The sequence below is a fragment of the Homarus americanus genome, unplaced genomic scaffold (assembly GCF_018991925.1).
Source record: "Homarus americanus isolate GMGI-L3 unplaced genomic scaffold, GMGI_Hamer_2.0 scaffold59495, whole genome shotgun sequence".
Taxonomy (NCBI): Eukaryota; Metazoa; Arthropoda; class Malacostraca; order Decapoda; family Nephropidae; genus Homarus; species Homarus americanus.
Genome location: NW_024732415.1, coordinates 3,539,007 through 3,546,922, shown reverse-complemented (window position 1 = coordinate 3,546,922; position 7,916 = coordinate 3,539,007).

Below are 7,916 nucleotides of genomic sequence, written 5' to 3'. Positions count from 1 at the left end.
CAGGTTTAGACACCTTAGTAATATATTTTGTTAGGTTAGGTTTTACATTAAATTCTGTATTATTACATTACTATTTTTTTTAAGTAATTCATACACATCGTTGGGATATTTTGAAGTGTTGTGTACAGTTGTGTTGAATGAGTCGTGTTTCCATTTTATTTCAGTTCCAATCCAACCTGTTTTATGGTAACAGCAGTACAGTAGGTGGGCGAGTTAACACACCCTCACTAGTATACCGTGTGGTGATGGTGACGCAGACTTAGAACCTGAGGCTGATGTAGGTGATGATATCTTGGACCCAGACGTGACAACGACCTCCAACAAGTGCAGGAAAACGTCGAAGAGGTAAGAATATTTGCATTGTTATACAGAGGCTGTTTCTCTAGTTACAAGACACATTTGGTGTGGTTGGTGAGAGTAATCGTATACACACACAGTTGGCAAAAGAGTCAGTACCTTTGTTCTTCTGCGAAATTAAAATAAAGTATATTTCTGGTTTATTTCAGCAACAAGACAACAACGAGGAGGTCTGATGACGACGAGCAACAATACACCAAGATATCTGGGTCAGCTGAGCTTCCCTGGGCCAAAGAAGACATCAATAACAACAGCTGAGTGGTTACAAGCATCCCAGCCCACCCAACACTTCAGCTCTTATGTATTTTATTTTTAATCTCGTTAATGATTTGCTTTACATCATGAGGTATTGAATTTATGGGTTATTTTCCTGTATATGAGCATAGTACCATCACCACCACTGGGATACATTAGGTAGCAAGAGTCACGTCCTTTGGTCTGTTACTTGGACTGATTCACTGTAATGACCATCAGTAAACTTATGGTAGTGTAGATCATTTTATCAAGATCAGTCCTACACACACACATGTCAGTAGGGCTTTCCTAGGTCTCCACACGCCTAGATAGTGTGTTGGTGAGATAATTGATGGTTTACAAAGGTACAAATCTACAACCAGTGAAATTTATGAAACGCAATATGGAAGCAGTTATATGGGGCACTGCTAGAGAAAATAGAATTGTCAACACCATTATTTTATGTTATTTGGTCCTCAATAGATAATCTCCAGGTGAAGGTTAGAACACACGCATTAAAGGATCTGATATCATTATAAAGGATCAGATACTATAAAAAGGAATCGAATACCATAATAAAGGATCGAATACTTATATAAACAATCGAATATCATGAAGTATTACTTTTATAAAGCATCAAATATCTTTATAAAGAATCGAGAACCACTTCGAAGGATCAAATACCTTTATAAAAATATACGATACCTTATTAAAGGATTATGTACCTTTTTTAAAGTATCTGATACCATTATAAAGAATCGGATGCCACTAGTGAAAAATAATCTTACGGAAAGTAGTCCAGGAGAGGAAAGCCGTGACAGAGAGGACAGAGTTGAGGGGCCTTGGGCTATCAAATCCCCGGTAAATGAGTCTGTCAGTCCCACAAACGAGGCTGTGAGGAGGGATATAATATACTCTCTCTCTCTCTCTCTCTCTCTCTCTCTCTCTCTCTCTCTCTCTCTCTCTCTCTCTAATACCCCCAGATTTATTTTTTTCACCTCGTGTCATCAGATGCTCTCAAAAGTCATCACCTAGTCACTTAGTCATGTTTTCCTCTCTGTTGGATATACCACGATGAGATATGTATGTTCATTTATATTGGTCGTCAAGAAAAGAAAATAGGGGGAACTTAAATAATTACGATCATGCAGACTTTCTGGATTTCCATTTAATTTCCTTTGGTCTTCCTTCACTTGTGCTATAAACATTTCACACACGCCTCAACTCCACACTAGAGTCAGCTGTTCTTGTCTCTGTTGTAATTATTAAGAAAAATGCATAGAGACCAACACAAATCCAGTCTATCTTACAGTCACTCAGTAACTACCAAGATACAAGATATAATTCTAAATTATTTATTACGTTATCAAATTAAACAATCTATAAGAAAAATCCTCCAGACTGATAAGTAAACTAAGCAATAACAAACTAGTGTGAGCCATATTTAAAGAATTAATCTCAAACTCCATACGAGTAGAATCTGACCTTAGAACAATAAGTTATACTCAATATATATATATAGTGTGTGTGTGTGTGTGTGTGTGTGTGTGTGTGTGTGTGTGTGGCAATAACGGTTTATTGAATAGCACAGTAGCCAGAAAGCTGAAACTATGCAATGGACAAAAATTACTTGCATTATTTAGTATAGGAGCATTAGGGAGTGAATTGTTGAACAAGGATTTCAATAAAAAATACAGGTTATCTGTGATTCACTGACAGTTTGGTGTTGTAGAAGAGCTCATACGGTTGTAGTGTGGTGTTGTAGATGATAACAGGTGGTTGTAGTACTTCCCTCTCCCGTGGTGCTAGAGGATAACAGGTGGTTGTGTACTTCCTCTCCGTGGTGCTGTAAGAGGATAACAGGTGGTTGTAGTACTTCCCTCTCCCGTGGTGCTGTGAGGGATAACAGGTGGTTGTTGTACTTCCTCTCCCGTGGTGCTGTAGGATAACAGGTGTTTGTATACTTCCCTCTCCGTGGTGTTTTAGAGATAACAGGTGGTTGTAGTACTTCCCTCTGCGTGGTGCTGTAGATGATAACAGGTGGTTGTAGTACTTCCCTCTCCGTGCTGAGGATAACAGATGGTTGTAGTACTTCCTCTCCCGTGGTGCTGTAGAGGATAACAGGTGGTTAGTAGTCCCTCTCCCGTGGTGCTGTAGAGGATAACAGGTGGTTGTACTTCCCTCCCGTGGTGCTGTGAGGATAACAGGTGTTGTTGTACTTCCCTCTCCGTGGTGCAGTAGAGGATAACAGATGGTTGTAGTACTTCCTCTCCCGTGGTGCTGTGGGGATAACAGGTGGTTGTTGTACTTCCCTCGTGGTGCTGTAGAGGATAACAGGTGGTTGTTGTACTTCCCCTCCCGTGGTGCTGTAGAGGATAACAGATGGTTGTAGTACTTCCCTCCGTGGTGCTGTAGAGGATAACAGGTGGTTGTAGTACTTCCCTCTCCGTGGTGTTGTAGAGGATAACAGGTGGTTGTTGTACTTCCCTCTCCCGTGGTGCTGTAGGATAACAGATGGTTGTAGTACTTCCCTCTCCCGTGGTGCTGTAGAGGATAACAGGTGGTTGTTGTACTTCCCTCTCCGTGGTGCTGTAGAGGATAACAGGTGGTTGTAGTACTTCCCCTCTCCCGTGGTGCTGTAGAGGATAACAGATGGTTGTAGTACCCTCTCCCGTGGTGCTGTAGAGGATAACAGGTGGTTGTTGTACCTCTCTCCCGTGGTGCTGTAGAGGATAACAGGTGGTTGTTGTAATTTCCTCTCCCGTGGTGCTGTAGAGGATAACAGATGGTTGTAGTACTTCCCTCCCGTGGTGCTGTAGAGATAACAGGTGGTTGTAGTACTTCCCTCTCCCGTGGTGTTGTAGAGGATAACAGGTGGTTGTTGTACTTCCCTCTCCGTGGTGCTGTAGAGGATAACAGATGGTTGTAGTACTCTCCCGTGGTGCTGTAGAGGATAACAGGTGGTTGTTGTACTTCCTCCCGTGGTGCTGTAGAGATAACAGGTGGTTGTAGTACTCCTCTCCCGTGGTGCTGTAGAGGATAACAGATGGTTAGTACTTCCTCCCGTGGTGCTGTAGAGGATAACAGATGGTTGTAGTACTTCCCTCCCGTGGTGCTGTAGAGATAACAGGTGGTTGTAGTACTTCCTCTCCCGTGGTGCTAGAGGATAACAGGTGGTTACTTTCCTCCCGTGGTGCTGTAGAGGATAACAGATGGTTGTAGTACTTCCCTCTCCCGTGGTGCTGTAGAGGATAACAGGTGGTTGCTCTCCCGTGGTGTTGTAGAGGATAACAGGTGGTTGTTGTACTTCCCTCTCCCGTGGTGCTGTAGAGGATAACAAGTGGTTGTAGTACTTCTCCGTGGTGCTGTAGAGATAACAGATGGTTGTAGTACTTCCTCTCCCGTGTGGCTGTAGAGGATAACAGATGGTTGTAGTACTTCCTCTCCCGTGGTGTTGTAGAGGATAACAGGTGGTTGTAGTACTCTCTCCCGTGGTGCTGTAGAGGATAACAGGTGGTTGTAGTACTTCCCTCTCCCGTAGTGCTGTAGAGGATAACAGATGGTTGTAGTACTTCCCTCTCCTGTGGTGCTGTAGAGGATAACAGGTGGTTGTAGTACTTCCTCTCCCGTGGTGCTGTAGAGGATAACAGGTGGTTGTAGTACTTCCCTCTGTGGTGCTGTAGAGGATAACAGATGGTTGTAGTACTCTCCCGTGGTGCTGTAGGAGGATAACAGGTGGTTGTAGTACTCCCTCCCGTGGTGTTGTAGAGGATAACAGGTGGTTGTAGTACTTCCCTCTCCCGTGGTGCTGTGAGGATAACAGAGGTTGTAGTACTTCCTCTCCCTGTGCTGTAGGAGGATAACAGGTGGTTGTAGTACTCTCTCCCGTGGTGTTATAGAGGATAACAGGTGGTTGTAGTACTCTCTCCCGTGGTGCTGTAGAGGATAACAGGTGGTTGTAGTACTTCCTCCGTGTGCTGTAGAGGATAACAGATGGTTGTACTCTCTCCCGTGGTGTTATGAGGATAACAGGTGGTTGTAGTACTTCCTCTCCCGTGGTGTTGTAGAGATAACAGGTGGTTGTAGTACTCTCTCCTGGTGCTGTAGAGGATAACAGGTGGTTGTTGTACTTCCCGTGGTGCTGTAGATGATAACAGATGGTTGTAGTACTTCCTCTCCCGTGGTGTTGTAGAGGATAACAGATGGTTGTAGTCCTTCCCTCCCGTGGTGCTGTAGAGGATAACAGGGTTGTTGTACCTCCCGTGGTGCTGTAGATGATAACAGATGGTTGTAGTACTTCCCCCCGTGGTGCTGTAGAGGATAACAGGTTGCTACCCTCTCCCGTGGTGCTGTAGAGGATAACAGGTGGTTGTGTACTTCCCTGTGGTGCTGTAGAGGATAACAGGTTGTTGCACTTCCCGTGGTGCTGTAGAGGATAACAGATGGTTGTAGTATCTTCCCGTGGTGTTGTAGAGGATAACAGATGGTTGTAGTACTTCCTCCTGGTGTTGTAGAGATAACAGGTTGTAGTACTTCCTCTCCCGTGGTGCTGTAGATGATAACAGGTGGTTGTAGTATTCCTCTCCCGTGGTGTTGTAGAGATAACAGATGGTTGTAGTACTTCCTCCCGTGGTGTTGTAGAGGATAACAGATGGTTGTAGTACTTCTCTCCTGTGTTGTAGAGGATAACAGATGGTTGTAGTCTCCGTGGTGCTGTAGATGATAACAGATGGTTGTACTCTCCCGTGGTGCTGTAGAGGATAACAGATGACACCTCTCCGTGGTGTTGAGAGATAACAGGTGGTTGTAGCTTTCCTGTGGTTGTAGAGGAACAGGTGGTTGTAGTACTTCCCTCCCCGTGGTGCTGTAGAGGATAACAGATGGTTGTAGCATTCTCCCGTGGTGCTGTAGAGGATAACAGGTGGTTGTAGTACTTCCTCCCGTGGTGTTGTAGAGATAACAGATGGTTGTACCTCCCCGTGGTGCTGTAGAGAGGATAACAGATGGTTGTAGTACTCTCCCGTGGTGCTGTAGAGGATAACAGATGGTTGTAGTACTTTCTCCCGTGGTGCTGTAGAGGATAACAGGTGGTTGTTGTACTTCTCTCCCGTGGTGTTGTAGAGGATAACAGGTGGTTGTAGTACTTCCTGTGCAGAGGATAAGGTGGTTGTTGTACTTTCCTGTGGTGTTGTAGAGATAACAGATGGTTGTAGTACTTCTCTCCCGTGGTGCTGTAGATGATAACAGATGGTTGTAGTACTTTCCCGTGGTGTTGTAGAGGATAACAGATGGTTGTAGCCCTCCTGTGGTGCTGTAGATGATAACAGATGGTTGTAGTACTCTCTCCCTGGTGCTGTAGATGATAACAGATGGTTGTAGTACTTCCCTCCCGTGGTGTTGTAGAGGATAACAGATGGTTGTAGTACTTCTCCCTGTGGTGCTGTAGAGATAGGGTAGTACTCTCTCCGTGGTGCTGTAGAGGATAACAGGTGGTTGTAGTATTTCTCCCGTGTGCTGTAGATGATAACAGGTGGTTGTTGTACTTCTCCCTGCTGTAGAGGATAACAGGTGGTTGTTGTACTTCCGTGGTGCTGTAGAGGATAACAGGTTGTACTTCCCGTGGTGCTGTAGAGGATAACAGGTGGTTGTTGTACTTCCCGTGGTGCTGTAGAGGAATAAGTGGTTGTTGTACTTCCTCTCCCGTGGTGTTGTAGAGGATAACAGGTGGTTGTAGTACTTCCCTCTCCCGTGGTGTTGTAGATGATAACACAGGTACTATAGTTTGTTACACATTATATGGCGGGGCTCCCACAACAAGGGTTCAGGTCTGGGGTGTTGATAGGTTCGGGCCACCTCCCTCTGCTATTGCCCCTCGTATGGTTTGGTACCTCACTCATGTCTCCACTGTCAACACTTGTTTCAATCCTTTTCAAATTGAATTTGTCACTTTATCAATTGTGGTGAGTTAATCAATGATCCTTGCATTAGTTTCATGATGGTGAGGGGAAGGGGTATGTAGGGGAGGGGGAACGGGAGCTATAGACAATTGCCCAGCGGTCTCTTGCAGGACGCCGAGGGTAAACATTTGGCACTTATAGTAAGTTTTTTTTGCGCTATTTGCCTCTGTCTACCCAGCAGTAATTGGGGATTTGCGGATCGTATTCCGGGGTAATAGTTAGCCAGTGCAGTTGGCGAGTTGTCCGGTCTTCTCGGACTATTCCTTGACACTGGGTCATGCAGCTCGTTGACTCAGGGTGTGGTTGTTGTGTTGGCGACAGCTTCTACACCTTAAACAAATTCACGCCTAGGTGGCCCTTGGACCATCCGTCACACGAGGGGCAACCATTATTATTAGATGGTCTCGTGTGTGTGTGTGTGTGTGTGTGTGTGTGGAGAGAGAGAGAGAGAGAGAGAGAGAGAGAGAGAGAGAGAGAGAGACTTAACCCATACGTTTAGAAGATGTTAGGGAAATGTCTAATAATAAAATGTTTCACAGGTGAGTGAATGAAAACAACTTGTCTTGGAGCCATTGTGTTTGGTCATGGGCCCTGCCTTGTCCTGACTCCCTAGTGGTGGTATCCTTGATGTGTACCTGTGTACTGTATGCCGACTGAGGTATGTTGTTCTGGTCTTGTCTGTAAGCCAGGATGCAGAAACTGTTAAAGGAAAGCTCAACAAACAGAGAGTTCCCCAAGCATCGAGGGGACAGGAATTAATAACCAACAGCTAAGGGCTTCATGTTCTATTGTTGTGGAGACTGTCTTAATTACGTGTAGTGTTGTGACAGGTGTGAGACCCAAAACAAGTTAGGTATCGGTAACTTTGTTTCGTGTATGACTTATTTACAGCTATAACTAAGTGGAAGTTAAGAATTATGAAATGAAGCTAAAGTGAATGTTGTTATATTTTAATTGAAGACCAAATAAGTCATTGTAGTTTGAAGTTATAAGATACAAGCTGAGCAATTATTGATAGACCATAAGTGGGTCATAAAGTGATTTAATAGAAACTAAAATCTTATTTTTCGTTTCTTAAGAAGTGTACTATAAGACTGAAGTACTTCAGGTCTGTACAAATGAGTCAGGGCCACTGTCCACAGAGTGTTTATTATTGTACCCTTGGTATGTGTTATATTCTTTTAAGTTAGTTATATGTAACTAATAGAGGAGAGATAACCCAAAAGACTAATGCATATCATTTCATGATTATGTAAATTAAGTGAGTTTAAACATGCTGTATTAATATAGGAGTCATGTCAGTTTTTTTATGACAAGTGATTAATACTCATGATTGATTCTCAGTGAATTTCTGTGTGTTGTAAAGTT